Below are 16897 nucleotides of genomic sequence, written 5' to 3'. Positions count from 1 at the left end.
AGCAAAAAATCTGAAAGACCCTGGAGAAATCTCCAGTTAGACTTTTCAGGACAGCTTGTGGTGTGTGCTTGTGCGTGTGTACATGCATGTGGTATGTGCGTGTGTGCGTGTGTACATGCATGTGGTATGTGCGTGTGCGCGTGTGTACATGCATGCGGTATGTACGTGTGTGCGTGTGTACATGCATGTGGTATGTGCGTGTGTGCGTGTGTGTGTGTGTGATAACAAATGCTCACCACAGAACATTTGGAAAATAAAAAAATATTCATTACCCCTCCGCTCAGAGAAAAAAGTTAATATTTCATTTCATTCCATTGTCTTCTCAGAAATACATATTTAATATCATTGAGACCAGACAGTAAATGCAATTCCGTGCCAAGTTTTTTTTTACTCATATCATTTCACAAGCACTTTTTACGTTATTTAACGGCCCTTGTAAGATGTATTTTAAGTGGCTACATTATAGTCCATGCCAAAGTGGACAGATGCATCTGAAGTCTGAAATGAGTGCTCTCATTTGAAGGAATGTCTGGAGTAAGTAGCTGCACCATCCCCTGGCTAACAACAGTCCTCTGCCATCAAGAAAACAGATGCTCATTTGCCTTGGATAGAGACATCAGCGTCACCTCAGATATAGGGTCCCCAGCACTACATTGAGTCTAACGGAGAGTTGGCGTGTTTATCAGTGCTCCCTGCCTGATAACACCGCTGGCTCAACTCTGCCTCCAGATTCTGTCCACCTCGTTCCCTGGAACTCTACGTTGACCTGGAAAATTTGGGGCATAACTTACAGGCAGAACTAGAAAGTCAGTCAGAATTCCAGGTCAGTTCAGTACCATGAAGTACTCACTTTTTCAGTTAGATTTTAGAGGACAAAGACAACTGAGATTTACAGTAAACTGGGGGAAAGATGACAAAGGCCACGCATGGTTCTGTGGGGCTAGCTCATTTGCGGTCAGTTTTGGAACAGTTTGTCCTGGTGAGCAGCCGAAAGATGGAACAGGGTTCACCTGTGGTCTGCACACCAGCCAGTACAGCTGACCTCTTGGGACCCTCCCAAGCACACAAGTCAAGGAAGGGATAATCAGAGTAGATGGCGCCCAGGCAGGCTCTTTTGAAAAGGAAGCTAAAAGTAGACTTTACAAATATTTACAGCATCTAAACAACATTTTCCATATGCTAAAAATATTTTCCAAATTTATTTAGAAATATTGGGGAGTTCCTCAGTGACTGACTTGGTGGTATCAAGTCACCAGGGAGCTCCAAGGGAACTATGAATTGATGCTGCCCTGTGGAAAAATTGGAATGTTCTGTTGGGTAGCCAAAGGCACCTCAATATGCTACTTAGTCATCTAAAGTAAAATACGGCAGGGAAATCACATGCCAGTGGCATTGCTCCACTTGAGAAGGAAGAACCAGGGCAGGACTTTCCATCATGAGGTGCCCTCAACCAGCGATGCAAGAGGGGTACCCGGGACCTACTCCATTACTGCACCTGCCCCTCCACATCCGTGGGAAGATTTGTTTAAAAAAGAAGGTTTTAAATCTGCCCTATCCACAAAAGACAACTGTATGTGCTCTTAAAGTACTATTTTCCAAGGAGTAGGTTTGCATATGACCTGGCATCTCAGAGACACCAGAGTCCACTACACACACAAACACACATATGCTCCACCCACACACAGGCACACTGTTGTGTGTTGACTTGAGTCATCTCCACAAATTCTTATGTTGAAGTCCTAACACCAAGGACCTCAGAATGTGACCTTATTTGGAGATCAGACTTTACAGAGGTAAATCACGTTTAAGTGAAGTCACCAGGGTGGACCCTAATCCAGTATGACTAGGATCTTTAGAACAAGAGGAAATGTAGACACAGAGATGTGCATAGAGGGAACACAACTATTTATCAGCCAAGGAGAGGGGCCTGGAACAGATCCTTCCCTCACAGCCCTCCGAAGGAACCAACTCTGCTGAGGATTTTGCATTTCTAGCCTGCCAACTGTGAGACTATATATTTCTGTCATTTAAGCCTCCCCCGACCAACTTGTGGCACCTTGTCACGGTAACCCTAGCAAACTAATCTATATACTCACACATACACACCCATGCATTTGTATGTGTGCATGCACACAAAAACACACACATTCACACACTTCCCTGAGTCTTCCCTCAACCCCAAGCTGCAAAAATAAGGTTGAGGTTAGAAAAATACTCTGTGGCAAAGTCACAGTTAGGTACTCCAGAAAAGTGGATTATACTCAGAGGCGGAGGGAGACATGAACAACCAGCAAGCTAGCCTCAGGCTGCAAAAGCATAAACGGAGCCATCCTACACCTGATGACAGTGTAGTCTCTGGAGAGAAATGACCAGTGTGGAATCCAGCAGGTAACAGGAAGCTGCAGCTCACACCTCTACACCCTCTAAGCGCAGACCCTGAGCTTGGGGTGGGTTTTCTGAAAATAAATTTGCACTGCCGGTTTAATTCTCCTGGTGCCGTAACCTAATCTCATTAGTCTCTGAGGGTGCCTTGCCCTAGGGGAAAAGAAGCCATTTTGAAACTTGGTCCTGGTTGATTGGGAAGTAAACTTCAATTTATGAGGGTCTAGCCACTGGGGTTTAAAGACAATTGATACCATTATGATCATCATTCAGTGAACATCTGTGGTGCGCCTACTGTGTGCCTTGTCTGTGCCACATACCCTTCCATAGCTTCTATTTAATCCTCCCATTAATGGCAAAGTGGGGATTACCATGCACTCTGCAGAGGGGCAGACCCCAGCCAATGGCAGCCACCTATTCCCTAGGGTCACTCCGCTGGTTAGGAACAGAGCTCTGGCTAGAAGCCATGAATCCCCAAAATGCAGGAGGGCTCATGGAAGCCACACCAGGCAGCTCAGGAAGGAGCAGACCCAAGAAGCATTTGGGCCAATGCAAATAAAAGAAAAAAATCTTAAGGCCAGGACCAGTGACTCACACCTGTAATCCCAGCACCTTGGGAGGCTGAAGCGGGAGAATCAATCACTTGAGTCTAGGAGTTTGAGACCAGCCCGGACAACGTAGTGAGACCTTGTCTCTACAAAATTTGAAAATTAGCCAGGCTCAGTGGTATGCACCTGTAGTCCTACTACTCTGGAGGCTGAAGCAGGAGGAACTTGAGCCTGGGAGGTCAAGGCTGCAGTGAGCCATGATCAAAAAACAAAAAACCGTAAGATGTGTCTGTAATGTAAGGCAGCAAGAGACTACTTTGAAACTGTAGGCCAGCTGCTAGGAGTTTTGGGAAGGCCTCATTTCCCTTCTAGGTCTTAGTTTTCTGGTCTGTAAAATGAGATCCCAGCTACGTAAACCCTCACAATTCACTTCTCCTAATCTCTGTAAGTTCTGTGGTTTTAGCATAAACTTTGGGCAAAGGTGAACTCGTTCTGAGTGGGCAGAGTCTCAAGAAAGCCTGCGAGAGGATAGAAGCAGCAGCTGCCTTGGAAACCAGGTGATACTTTTGCCAAGAGGGATTTTAAGAGTTCCCGGAAGGAGGCGCGGCTTGCAGACAATCCCCTTGTCAGAACTTTGTCTCTTTAACGGAAGGATTTTATTCTGCTAAATGTAACTATCCCACTTGTGACAGTCACTAGTCACTAGTACCTTAGTGTGACATAAAGTTCCAAAAATAGGTTTGAAGGGGTCAGGAAAGAGTGAGCCCCGCAGGGTAGAGAGGCTGGCTTCAAACACAGTTAAGAGCCAGCCCATTGCCTGGAATTGCAAAGTAGCAGGTGCAGGGGAAAGGGTGGCACTGGGAAGGTTCCCCTCCCTGTTTCCTGGTGCTTAGGGAAGCTGGGGCAGCTTTTCAAGCTGCTCCAAGACCCAATTCAAGGCACACAGAGAAGGAAGCCTGGGCCTCACAACTGCCCTTCCTCCTCACATGCCCAGTCTTGTCCTCTCCCTCCTTACCCTTCAGATAGGTTCCTCCTCCAAGTCCCTCACCAAAAGACCCTACAACTCAGCATGCAGTCAGGTCTTTAAAACAATTTGCACTTACATGTGAATCGGATGGGAATGCTTACAATTCAAGACAGGATTTTGTTTACCCAAAGGAATCCCTGATTGGAATCCCTGAAGGAATCCCTGATTGGAGGAATATACAATTAGTTATCAATTATCCACCTACACAATTAGTTATCAGCATGTAATGAAAGAGGTACCCTCATCCAACTCCATAAAGTTGGATGGCAATTTGGCAAAAAACGCACAATGCTTTTCACCCAGTAGTATAACTACTACTTTTTATACTACAATTTATACTACATTTATAGTACATTTATACTACTATAATATAGTATAAGTATAGTATAATATAGTATACTATATTAAATTATTAAAATATAGTATAAGTATAGTACTATTATACATTATAGTACATTTATACTACATTTATAGTACAATTTATACTACAGACATAGAGGCATATGTAGAAAATGATCTATACACAAGGATCTCCAATGCCACAATGTTTGCAATAATAAAAGATCAGAAATTACCTAAATGAATAAGGGACTAACATTTTCTTTTTCCTTTTTTTTTTCTTTTTGAGATGGAGTCTCACTCTGTCTCCAGGCTAGAGTGCAGTGGCATGATCTTGACTCACTGCAACCTCCGCCTCCCAGGTTCAAGCAAATCTCCTGCTTCAGTCTCCCAAGTAGCTGCGACTACAGGCGTACACCACCATGCCCAGCTAATTTTTGTATTTTTAGTAGAGATGGATTTTCACCATGTTGGTCAGGATGGTCTCGATTTCTTGACCTCATGATTTGCCCACTTCGGCCTTCCAAAGTGCTGGGATTACAGGCGTGAGCCACTGTGCCTGGCCTGATGTTTTCATTAAATGGAATATTATACAACTTTAAAAGAATAGAAGAACTCCCAGCTCTACAATAATTTATATATAGCAATCTTCAAAATCTACTGAGTAACAAGTGCTATGGAACATTTTATAAAGAACATGTTACCTTTGATGTTAACAAACATGAATATGAATAATCTTATATTGTATATATGTAGGTACGTGTGTATATATATTTACATATTCATAAGCCATCCCTGGAAGGACACATAAGAAACTGATCACAAATATTTTCTCTGGAATGGGGAAGGGTGTCACTGGACATCAGGTGTAGGTAAGCTTCTATTCACTGTGTTCTTTTCTACACCTTTTCAATGTTAGAATATGTGCATATATTAACTTCTGGAAAAAGGAATTAAGCACTTAAAAATAGAGACAGACAGGTGGGAAAGCACTAAAAGGAAATATGGTGCCCCGATGGGTGATTAGGCACCTGGAGGAGATAAATTCACTCTCTAAAAGTCAAGAAGGCTGGGCGCAGTGGCTCATGCCTGTAATCCCAGCACATTGGGAGGCCAAGGTGGGCAGATCACTTAAGGCCAGGAGTTCGAGACCAGCCTGGCCAATGTCGCAAAATCCTGTCTCTACTAAAAATACAAAAAATTAGCTGGGCATGGTGGTGGGCTCCTGTAGTCCCAGCTACTCGGGGGCCTGAGGCAGGAGAATCACTTGAACCTGGGAGGTAGAGGTTGCAGTGAGCCGAGATTGTGCTGCTGCACTCCAGCCTGGGTGACAGAGCGGGACTCCATCTCAAAAACAAAACTTAAATTGAATTAAATAATAAAGGATATCATTTGTGTGTGTGTATGTGTATATATACGTGGAATATATATATATAATATATATTCCATTTTATGAAAAGATCAGTTCCCTATTAATTTAGGTTATTTCTAGTCTTCTATTGTTGCAAACATTGTGGCATTGGAGATCCTTGGATATAGATAATTTTCTACGTGTGCCTCTATGGCTGTAGTATAAATTCTTGGAAGTAGAACTACACACACACACACACACACACACACACAAAACCACATATATATGTATACACACACATATATATATGCACTTTATTCTATATATATAGTTTGCCCTCTCTAGTTGATATATATGTGTGTGTGCGGGTGTGTGTGTATATATATGTGTATGTATATATATGTATATATATGTGTGTGTGTGTATATGTATGTGTATATATATATGTGTGTGTGTGTGTATATATATATGGAGGGAGAGAGAGAATTTATCTGTGGCTGCTGTGGTTTCAATGTGTCTCCCAAAATTCCTGTGTTGGAAACTCAATCCCTAATACAAGTGTTGAGAGGTGGGACCTTAAAGAGAGGATAAGGTCATGAGGGCTCTGACCTCACGAATGGTCAACCCAGGAATGCATTCATTATCAAAGTGAGGCTGGCCCTCTCTTTTCTCTCAGAGGTTGTATGCTCTTTTGCCCTCTCACCTTCTTCTATGGGATGAGACAGCCTCCAGAAATGTAAGAACTAAATCTCTGTTCTTGATAAATTACTCAGACTCAGGTATCCTCTTTTAGCAGCAGAAATTAGACAAAGACAGTGGTTAACCCTGGAGAATAGGAATGGGGGAAACTCAGTGCTAAAGGGGTGATGAAAAGCTGAAGTGGAGTCCATAGTTTTTATTTCATAGAGATGTGAATTATTGGCAGGGTACAGTAGCTCATGTCTGTAATCCCAGCACTTCAGGAGGCAGAGGTGGGAGGATGGCTTGAGCCCAGGAGTTCAAGACCAGCCTGGGCAACATAGTGGGACCCCATTTCTACAAAAAATAATTTTAAAAAATGAAACGGGCATGGTGGCGTGAACCTATAGTCCCAGCTACGTGGGAGGTTGAGGCGGGGGGATCACATGAGCCTGGGAGGTGGAGGCTGCAGTGAGCTGTGATCACATCACTGCATTCCAGTCTGGGCAACAGAGTGAGACCCTGTCTCAAAAAACAAACAAGAAACAAAACAAAACAAAAAAAAAAACAAAAAAAAAAAAAGATGCATATTACGGTGCATGTATTAGTATTGTAATTGGAAAAGCAAGGATTGAGAGTATCATACATAAAGTAAAAAGTTACAAATTCAAGCTTTAAATACATTTAGACTTTTAAACGGCCAGGGCTTATCTACTTGTTAGGTTTTACAACACCTCTGATCTCCATTTTCCATCTACATATTAAAAAGTGAGGCTTTAATCAGCCACAATGAACAAATGTGTACCAAAACTTGGCCGTCTCTTGGGGAGGTTTTGCTTTCTGGCTGTAATTTATCATCTGTTTAGGAGTACTGTCACTCTACACAGCTGCATGACAATATCGCCTTCCGTTTTCACTGAAGATAAGTTATTGGCTTACTGCTATACATAGACATTTTCCTTCCTAGAGCTGCCTATTCCCAGAAAAGTTTTGAAACACACTGTGAGTAACCAGATTCCCCCTTGGGAATCAAATGTCATCGAATTTCATGAACTATGTCACAGACAGAATATGTCATAGGAAAATCCCATTGAAGAATTTCCCAAGGACTAATCAGTCAAGTGGAGAACAAAAAATAGGAGGCCGGCTTATCCATTATTCTAAACAATAGTCATTTTTTTAATTCCATTTAACTTAAATGTACAGGTGAGTCAATCTAGTAATCTCCTCACCTACCTACAAGATGCGTGCACGCGCGCGCGCACACCCACACACACACATACACAGACACACACACACACACAGGTTCATTAAATTTGAGTCCCATTTTTTCTTTTAGTATTTTAAAATTTTGAGTAAAGTTTTAAAAATAATATTTTGGGTTTCTTCAATCTAGTCTTCTATAGGCAAAAAGCACCATATCTCTTATTAATGTTTAAAGTGAATGCTGGGGTTTGGAACAGAATGTAACTCTGCACTTAGGCAATCCCAAATTCCATACTGATTATGTATGGGATTCCTACCCTTCTGTTACTTAATTCCTATCCATCCGGTGGAGCCTGAGGGTCTAAGGTCAGTGGTGGACTCTGGGAGCTGAGTCCAGGGAACAGAACAGGTCTCTCTTGTACATTTACCCACCATGATCTTCCCTGCTCAAAGCAGGTGTTATATGGCAAGCCTTCACTTCTCCAAGACAATGTTCACAATTCCAGAGGAGAAAGAAAAACCATCAGAGATGCTTTTTCGATGAAATCATTGGTGAGTTCTAAGAACACTTAACAAAAGGAGCTACCACTTTCTGACAGGAAAATGGTTTGAGCTGATGGAATCAGCTACCTATTGATTCCAGGGAAACTGGTGGAAAGTTCTAAAAGGTTCAGAAATCCCTGCACAGAACCACCCCACCGCCATGGATATCAGCATCACTGTGAATTGCCACCCACTCAAGGAACTCATGAACAGTCTTGTCTCAAGTTTCTTCAAAAGCACAAAGCCACATGTGAAGCCAGGCTGTGCAGCAAACAGACCTCTAATCCAATTCACTCTGACACACTCTGGCAGGAAACGAGAACTCCAGGAAAGTCCAGATGGTCAGTCTGAGAGTCCTGCTCCACTAGGGTTAAGTGGTAATTCTGGATCAGGACAGGCACTGGGGACACTGGCCTGATGAGAAACAGGACACAGCAGGCAGCCAAGGGGCAATGAAGACTCAAGCCAGGGCTGCTAATTTTTCTCCCATCTCATGCAGCAAACGGATGCCACTGTCTACAAGGGATTCTGAGCATGATACCAGAGGTGCACTTGTGGTTTAAAGCAAGATATTTGCCCTTGACAAATTTGCCTTGTCAGGTCCTCAGTGACCTAACCCTGGTTCTGACTGCGATTCTGCCTCAGCCCTGCCCTTTGGCCAGAACCAGGGGGACCACATGGACTCACACCTATCTTGCCCACAGCTCTGCTCTCTCAAGCCCACCCTGGGCCAGCACTGGTGGGCCATGCTCTGGGAAAAGTTTAGGCAGCCAGACTCTGGGGGCAGCTGAGGGCTGGCCACCTGTTTCCGTCCACTGCGTCTATAGCTCTGAATGCCAGGAAGGAACCTCTGCAGGAGAAGGAAAGCGTGGAATTTCTCCACGTACCACTGGGATGCATGATAAGCATAAGCCAGCAGGGATACGGGGAGCAGTGGGGAGTCGTGGGAGGGTATTTTGCTTTGTGCAAAGAAATGTGCTCCTTCCCTTAATGCAAATGAAACCAACTACTATCTTCTTTCATTTATGAAGACTCTCTCTGCCCGACTGTGGAATCCCAGGAACAGAGCAGGGTGGTTGGGAGCCAATAAGTAATACTGATTATGGAAACAGGATGAAATCTGAGAACCAGCAACAAGGAAGGGGTCGCCATTTGCTTGCAAAGCAAAGCCTCTGCTTCATCCTGTTTACCCTCCAGAGACCCTCTTTGATCCCAGGGCTGCCTGCTGTTGACCATTTTGCTGCCATAGTTTTTAGACTCTTTGTTCTCCATTTGTTTATATGTGGTAAAGTGATCGGTGGGAAGCACACAAATCTAGAGAAAAGAAGGTCAGGGTTTGCGAATACTTGGGTATCACAAACTGATTATGTGATGCTTATGCAAGGGATTTTCTCCTCCCTGAGACTCAGGGTCCTCATCTGTTAAATGGATATAGTAAGTACTGAAGTAAGTCAAATAGGGTCTCACCCCAAAATTCATGTCCACCCAGAATCTCAGAATGTAACATTTGGAAATAATAGAGTCTTTGCGGATATAATTTGTTAGGATGAGATCATACTGGGTGAGAGTAGGCTCCAAATCCAATGACTGGTGTCTTTATAAGGGGAAGAGAGGGCATACAGATATATACACAGAGGAAACTCCATGTGAATCTGGAGGCAGAAATTGGAATGATTAATTTACAAGTCGAGGAATGTTAAACATTGCTAGCAACCACGACAAGCTAGGAGAAAGGCATGGAATGGATTCTCCCTCAAAGCCTCCAAAAGGAACCAACCCTGCCATCTGTAATTTCAGACTTCAGGCCTCCTGAATGGTGAGAGAAGAAATTACTACTGCTTTCAGCCACATAATTTGTGAGAATTTGTTACAGCTGCCCTAGGAAATGGATACACCTACCTTCTGGGGCTGTTATGAAGATTTCCAAAAAAACAGCATGTGAGGGCAGCCAGCCCCACAATGGGAACATGGTGGCACTTCAATGCCAGGTAGTTCACTGTTGCTCTCTACTCTGGCCACAGGCTAATAATAGCATATTTCGAGCCTTCTCAGAGGCAGGTTGCCCCAAGATATTCATGCTTTTTAAAACTTGTAGACAGGGCCGGGTATGGTGGTTCACGTCTGTAATCCCAGCACTTTGGGAGGCCGAGGCAGGTGGATCACCTGAGGTCAGGAGTTCGAGACCAGCCTGGCCAACATGATGAACTCCCATCTCTACTAAAAATACAAAAAATTAGCCTGTTGTGGTGGTGGGCACTTGTAATTCCATAATCCCAGCTACTTGGGAGGCTGAGGCAGGATAACTGCTTGAACCCAGGAGGCAGAGGTTGCAGTGAGCCAACATCATGCCACTATACTCCAGCCTGAGCAACAAGAGCAAAACTCTGTCTCAAAAAAGAAAAGGCCAGGTGCAGTGGCTCACACTTGTAATCCCAGCACTGGGAGGCCAAGGCAGGCGGATCACAAGGTCAAGAGATCAAGACCATCACAGCCAACATGGTGAAACCCCATCTCTACTAAAATTACAAAAATTAGCTGGGCGTGGTGGCGCATGCCTGTCGTTCCAGCTACTTGGGAGGCTGAGGCAGGAGAATCTCTTGAAACTGGGAGGCGGAGGTTGCAGTGAGCCGAGATCGCGCCACTGCACTCCAGCCTGGCGACAGAGTGAGATTCCGTCTCAAAAATAAATAAATAAAAACCTGTAGATAAAACAGAAATAGCAAAGGAATACCTGTGGAATAAGGGCATAACAGCGCAACAAAGGTTGCAGGCTTATCGACTGCCCACCCGGAGCAGAAGCATACGTGTAGGTTGTTGTACGCAGAAGCCAGGTTACAAAGACAGCCTGTCATAGAGCTGGCAATGGGAATGTACCTTGTCAAACTGGAGACGAAACCCAGGGCCCGAGAGTCCTCAAAGGTATTAGCAACTTTAGCTGATGATGAGGTGCTCATAACCGTTGTTGAGCATTTATGATATGCCAGGCATTAGACCATGTGATTTTTATGCATAATTACATTTATTCCTCAAAACAAGCGTAGGAGGTCAGTACTCTTGGAAGCTCTAGTTTACATGTCAGGAAACCAAGGTTCAGAGAGTTTTAAGTGACTTGCCCAAGGGCTCCAGCCATAAGTGCTAAAGCAGGGATTGAACTGGTCCCCTCAGTTTCACTGTGCAATGCTGAAATGCACCATTCAGCATGTCATCATTTCAGTAAAGTGGCTCAACTTCTTATGAAAAACATTATTTAAAATTACTTCTTGAAGCCAGGTGTAGTGGGTTATGCCTATATTTTCAGCACTTTGGGAGGCCAAAGCAGGAGGACTGCTTGAGGCCAGGAGCTCAACTGGAGGCAGTCTGTCCCAGGTCCTTTAACCACTATCTTGCCTCTTGTAGTACAAAGGTAGAAACTGGGACAATCTCAGCTGGAAGCTTATCGAGGAAGACTGGCTTCAAGATTCTTTTTCTACTTTATCATGTACTCTAAACGGGTCCTAGAACTATTTGCACGTGCTTGCTGGCTTAGCTGATATGCCAGTTTCTTTGACAGGAGATATAGATGATATGGATGATGATAACAATTATTCATTGCATACCTACAATATGTAGGCATTTACATACATTATCTCAATAAATCCTCAGGGCAACTCTGTGAAATAGGGTTAATCCCTATTTTGTGGATGAACATATTGAAGCTCAGAGCTTAAGTAATTTGCCCAAAGACACAAAACAAGGAGGGGCAGAGTTGAGAGCCAAGCCCTGGCCTGTCCAGCTCTCCAAAGCCCACTATAAAGAAGCACATCTTGACACGCTTTTTGCTCTTCCAAAACACATGATGCGCCATGGCTTACTGAATCTAAGAATTCACTTTGAGCTCTTAGCTGCATCTCGGATGGTAATCTTCAAGGGCTGTGTCTCCCACCTGCATCTGCTTAAAGATGCCTGGAGTTCTCCTCTAAATACTCCAGGTGAGTGACTTTCTCTTCAGTTGAGTGGTTGGAATTCTCTAGATAATGTCTGGTCACTTCTAAGAATGACTGTCTTATAATCAGGTTCAAGCACAATAGGAGGGATCCTACAATAGCAGAGAGCTGCCAGTCGGTTCTGGCCATGGACCCCTCTCCAACATGCAGGACAGAAGGTGGGGATCTAAAAACAGGAAATGACAGGGTCTGGGTGTGGGAGTGGGGACTTCAATGCTGCAGGAACACAAGCAACAAACATCTCAAGCTGTGCAATGCTAGAAGGAAGCTGGAACCAAAATGTTGACTGGAGGATGGTGCAGCTTTGTTGTATTCTAAAATGTTCATCCTTCCATTTTTTTTCTCTTTAGTTTTTCTGAGCATGCTGGATGCAAAATAAAAATAAAGAAAATAAAAATAAACATGTAGTCCTGAACCATGCTCTCTACATTGGTGACCAAGTAATACTTGCAAAACCTCAGAATTGGTGCAGATGGTGCAAAATTCCTTTTTCTCACCTCAGCAATTCATTCTGCCATTAGAGGATGGGGAAGCAAGGCAAGACTTTATCTGCAAAGGCTGTGGTGGTGGCAAGGGGTTTGCCAGCTCCCAACTTAGTCAAGTCCCTTCAGTTTCACTATGCAATGCTGAAATGCACCATTCAGCATGTCATCATTTCAGTAAAGTGGCTCAACTTCTTATGAAAAACATTTAAAATTACTTCTTGAAGCCAGGTGTAGTGGGTTATGCCTATATTTTCAGCACTTTGGGAGGCCAAAGCAGGAGGATTGCTTGAGGCCAGGAGCTCAAGACCAGCCTAGGCAACATAATGAGACCTCATCTCTACAAATAATTAAAAGAAACACCCGGGCTTGGTGGTGCATGCCTGTGACCCCAGCTATTCAGGAGGCTGAGGTCAGAGATCACTGGACTCCAGCCTGGGTGACAGAACAAGACTCTGTCTCAAAAAAAAAAAAAAAGAAAGAAAAGAAAAGAGGAAAAAAAATGCTTCTTGATTTTACTCTGTAATTCAGGTTTAACAAATTTCTATAAGGCTAATGAATTTCAGAATTGGGGTATGAACAAAAACAATAACCTGAGAGAAGAGCTGTTTAAAACATTTAGCCTAATTAGATTCATAGATCTAATTCTCCTTCCTCTCTTGTAAGCTTGGATCGCATCATTTGGAGTATTTAAGAATTAAGGAGCATAGGCCAGGCATGGTAGCTCATGCCTGTAAGCCCAGCACTTTGGGAGGCTGGGGCAGGTGGATCATTTGAGGGCAGGAGTTCGAGACCAGCCTCACCAACATTGTGAAACCCTGACTCTACTGAAAATACAAAAATTAGCCGGGGATGGTGGCAGGTGCCTGCAATACCAGCTACTCAGGAGGCCGAGGCAGGAGAATCACTTGAACCTGGGAGGCAGAGGTTGCAGTGAGCCAAGATCATACCACTGCATCCCAGGCTAGATGACAGCGAGTCTCCATCTCAAAAAAAAAAAAAAAAAAAGAATTCAGAAGCATGAATGCACCATAAACACCACGTCCACGTCTAGGACTCCAGAGGTCTCAGGGGTAAAGAAAGTTAGGAGTGTGATCCAGTCTGTAATCTGAACCCCAGCCACCCTAAAGGGTGCTCTAGATCAGTGGTGCCACTGTGGTTTGCTCTGGGTCTTCCTTTCCCCATCAAAGCTAAGAACAGACTTTTTCTGGGGGTCTGAAACTCACCAAGCCCTGACCAGGGCACCATTCAGAGACCAAAAAAGACTAGGATGCTGCCCAACAACTAGGCCCTTGATAAAGTCCCTTGGACTATTTATTTATTCTGATTGAGAAAAAAATAAGTGTATACATTTATGGTATGCAACATGATATTTTGAAATATGTATGCTTTGTGGAATGACTAAATCAAGCTAATTACTACATGTTACCTCACATATTTTTGAGAACACTTAAAATATACCCTCTTAGCAACTTTCAAGTACAATATATAATACATCATTATTAACTATAGTCACCATATTGTACAATAGTGCTCTTGAATTTAGTCCTGCTGTGTAACTGAAATTTTGTATCCACTGACCGATATCTCCCCAATCCCCCTCCCCTCCAGCCAGTCCCTCTCTCCAACATACTGATCTCATTTCCTTTGGATCCACACCCAGAAGTGGGATTGCTGGGTCATATGGTAGTTCTATTTTTAGTTTTTTGAGCCTGAACTTTTTTTTTTTTTTTTTTTAAGAAACTCCTAAACCTGGAATTAAGGGGTCTGCCACCCTTTTCTGGTATCTGTCCCCTTGCTGGTATCTCCACATAGCCTGCCCTTCCCTCTCTCATTCCCAGGCAAATTCATCTATTTTCAGCAAGGGTTCAGGTTAAACCTGCTCCCCCTTGAAGTTTCCTGGTGACTGCCCACACCGCAGCAGAATTAGCTGCTCTGTGACACGTTGCACATAGTTCTAGAAGACATGCCCGGGCTATGGTTAGAGCTCCCTGAGGGCAGGGTTTGCCTTCAAGAACTATTCATCAGTACCTGTCAGTCGTGGGCTATCATTACTGCCCTTCCTAGGGGCTACGAATGTCACCAGGGAGGCTTTTATGTCTCCAGGAGGGCTCCAAATACCGCACCCTGAAACATGACCTCTGAACCTCAGAAGGCTTCTGAAGCTTTTTTTTTTTTTTTTTTTTTAATATTTCTTTCTCTTTTTTTTTTTTCTTTTTTTTTTTTTTTTTTTTTTTTGAGACGAAGTTTCGCTCTTGTTGCCCAGGCTGGAGTGCAATGGCGTGATCTCGGCTCACTGAAACCTCCGCTTCCCGGGTTCAAGCGATTCTCCTGCCTCAGCCTTCTGACTAGCTGGGATTACAGGTATGTGCCACCATGCCCAGCTAATTTTCTATTTTTAGTAGAGACAGGTTTCTCCATGTCGGTAAGTAAGGTTGATCTCGAACTCCTGACCTCAGGTGATCCACCTGCCTCGGTCTCCCAAAGTGCTGGGATTACAGGCATGAGTCACCGCGCCAGACTAGTTTCTGAAGTTTTAACAAGGTGCCACCCTGCTACTTTGAATTACAGGCTTATTATTGCTAATATTCAATAGTATTGAAAAGTTTTGGGTTTTGAGCCCCATGGAGAATAACTCTGCCCTAAAATTTTCTCCTAGCACAACAAACTCTGAAATCTGTCAATGCTTTACTTCCCCCATCAAAAAAAAAATTTTTTTTTAATGCAGGGGCATAATTTTTATACACTTTCTTTTATTGTCATGCAATATATAACTTAAATTTTACCATTTTAACCATTTTAAGTGTACAGTGCAGTGTTAATTATATTCACAATGTTGTGTAACTATTACCACTATTTTCAAAATTTTTCATCACCCCCTAGACAGAAACTCTGTACTCATTAAGCAATATGGGTCACGATTTTTGAAACATTCTATGAGGCTAATTAGGAAACAGAATCTAGGTAAATGGATTGCACCTTTGTAGCAAACAGGAGGAAAAAAGAGTGGAAGGGAGTACAATAGTTATTGATTATATTAGGGTAGTAGAATAACTACCCTATTCCACTTATAAAATTTTGGCAATTAATTTTATTATATCTTCTTTTTGGTCTCATCAGCATACTAGAAAAATAAAAGGTGGCCAGGCGGGGTGGCTCACACCTGTAATCCCAGCACTTTGGGAGACCGAGGCGGGTGGATCACCTGAGGTCAGGAGTTCAGGACCAGCCTGACCAACATGTTGAAACCCCATCTCTACTAAAAATGCAAAAATTAGCTGGGCATAGTGGCAGGCACCTGTAATCCCAGCTACTCAGGAGGATGAGACAGAATTGCTTGAACCCGGGAGGCAGAGGTTGCAGTGAGCCGGGATTGTGCCATTACACTCTAGCCTGGGAGACAAGAGAGAAACTCAATCTAAAAAAAAAAAGAAAAGAAAAAAAAAGGCACACAGGAAAAAAAAAAAAAAAAAAGAACAGCAAAATAGCTTAATGTATGCAACTGATATTTTCCTGAAAAGTTGTGTGTAAATTAACACTCATCTGCCACTACTTAGAGTTTAAAAAAAAAAAAACAACTTATTTCACTTGTAAATCTCAAGCACAGAATTACAAATTTGCCTCATGTGCACTGTGCTTACATTCACAATATTGTTCATATCAACTTACTTTTATAAAAACAGAGGTTCTGGTAGGGCATGGTGGATCACGCCTGTAATCCTTAGCACTTTGGAAGGCCAAGGCAGGCAAATTGCCTGAGGCCAGGAGTTCGAGACCAGCCTGGCTAACATGGTGAAACCTCTTCTCTACTAAAAATACAAAAATCAGCTGGGCATGGTGGCAGGCACCTGCAGTCCCAGCTACTTGGGAGGCTGAGGCATAAGAATCGCTTGAACCTGGGAGGTGGAAGTTGCAGTGAGCTGAGATGGTACAACTGCACTCCAGCCTGGGCAACAGAGTGAGACACTGTCTCCCCACCCTAAAATAAAAAAATAAAAATAAAAAATTAGAGGTTCTCCTTACTTTTTATTTCATAAATTAGCAATGTAATCATATTATGGCCAGTAGTTCTTAAAGAAATTAAAAGATACTTGTTTAGAAAGAAAACTATTGGCTGGGCACAGTGGCTCAGGCCTGTAATCCCAGCACTTTGGGAGGCCGAGACGGGCGGATCACGAGGTCAGGAGATCGAAACCATCCTGGCTAACATAGTGAAACCCCGTCTCTACTAAAAATACAAAAAGTTAGCCGGGCGTGGTGGTGGGCGCCTGTAGTCCCAGCTACTCGGGAGGGTGAGGCAGGAGAATGGCGTGAACCCGGGAGGCGGAGCTTGCAGTGCGCCAAGATTGCGCCACTGC

At 43.5% G+C, this 16897-nt stretch overlaps 1 protein-coding gene across 6 annotated transcripts in view; it reads right to left on the bottom strand.

The window, feature by feature from the left end:
• Nucleotides 1–16897, bottom strand: part of PALM2AKAP2 (PALM2 and AKAP2 fusion) — a 554929-nt gene that overhangs the window by 47866 nt on the left and 490166 nt on the right. The window lies entirely within an intron of this gene.

The sequence above is a fragment of the Rhinopithecus roxellana genome, chromosome 16 (assembly GCF_007565055.1).
Source record: "Rhinopithecus roxellana isolate Shanxi Qingling chromosome 16, ASM756505v1, whole genome shotgun sequence".
NCBI classification, from domain to species: domain Eukaryota; kingdom Metazoa; phylum Chordata; class Mammalia; order Primates; family Cercopithecidae; genus Rhinopithecus; species Rhinopithecus roxellana.
This window is presented reverse-complemented; position numbering and strand designations above follow the sequence as displayed.